The sequence below is a fragment of the Acanthisitta chloris genome, unplaced genomic scaffold (genome assembly GCF_000695815.1).
Source record: "Acanthisitta chloris isolate BGI_N310 unplaced genomic scaffold, ASM69581v1 scaffold10269, whole genome shotgun sequence".
Taxonomy (NCBI): Eukaryota; Metazoa; Chordata; class Aves; order Passeriformes; family Acanthisittidae; genus Acanthisitta; species Acanthisitta chloris.
In genome coordinates this window covers 30,683-31,691 of record NW_008691971.1, presented here as the reverse complement: position 1 = coordinate 31,691, position 1,009 = coordinate 30,683, and positions in this window count along the sequence as shown.

Below are 1,009 nucleotides of genomic sequence, written 5' to 3'. Positions count from 1 at the left end.
TAATATTAAAAGAGATAACGGGATTTAAATGGGTAGTTAATAGGCACATAAAGCTTTATATTACAGTGTACATCCACTACACTGCCATGTGGAGCACAGACAGCATTTTAATCTGAGCACTGCCAGAGCTTTGCTCCTATTATTGGTAAGGAAGTACAAAAGAATTTAAGGCACATGTGACCTGCTGCTTTCAAGTAACAGTGAGGCTAGAGAGATCATGCAGAGTGCTTGGCTTCAATTACTGTTTCTTGACAAGACTTGTTTCTGCCATGATACAAAATTGAAATGCAGTACAAAAATGTATCTTTTCACAAGGTCCAGTAGTTCCAAGTCTAATTTCAATATTTTAAGACTGAGGTACATTCAGAGTGCAAACTCTGCAGGAGTTTTTCAGAATACCTCATTGTAAGGAATTAAAGAACACTTTGCCTGTCTCAAATACTGTTAAGGCCACAAAGGCATTCACCCTAAGATAAGACATGTTAGCCACCAAGGCAGCTTGAGGTAAGCACAAAAGAGATGAGTTTGTGCTAATTTCAGGCCTGATGGAGGTGAGATCTGGTTAGCACATCCTGATTAACACATCTAAACAAAAATGCCCACTGTGGCAAACTGCAAATACTTATCACTGGTCAAAGGTCACCCTGGACAGGCAGTACCTGCAATCACGGAACCCTTACCCCAAGCCTTCCTCACTTCACGTATAAATTAGGAATACACCTCCATGGATACCTGGAATTCAGACTGTATAAAGGTGGTACCCTGAGATGAGCAACCCGGGACTTCCACCACCACGGGCAAGATTTGGGGACGCCATCATTGAGAAGCCCCGGGTGAAGAAGGACCAAAGGGTCACTGCCAGATCCATGGATGGTGACTCTCTCCTCTCCCCTACCTCTCTCTCTCCCTCTTCCCTTCATTCTTTCTTTTCCCCTTCTCTTTCCTGTTTATTTCTCATGTTTATTGCTAACTAAAAACAATATTATTATCTTATCAATGTATTACTGTC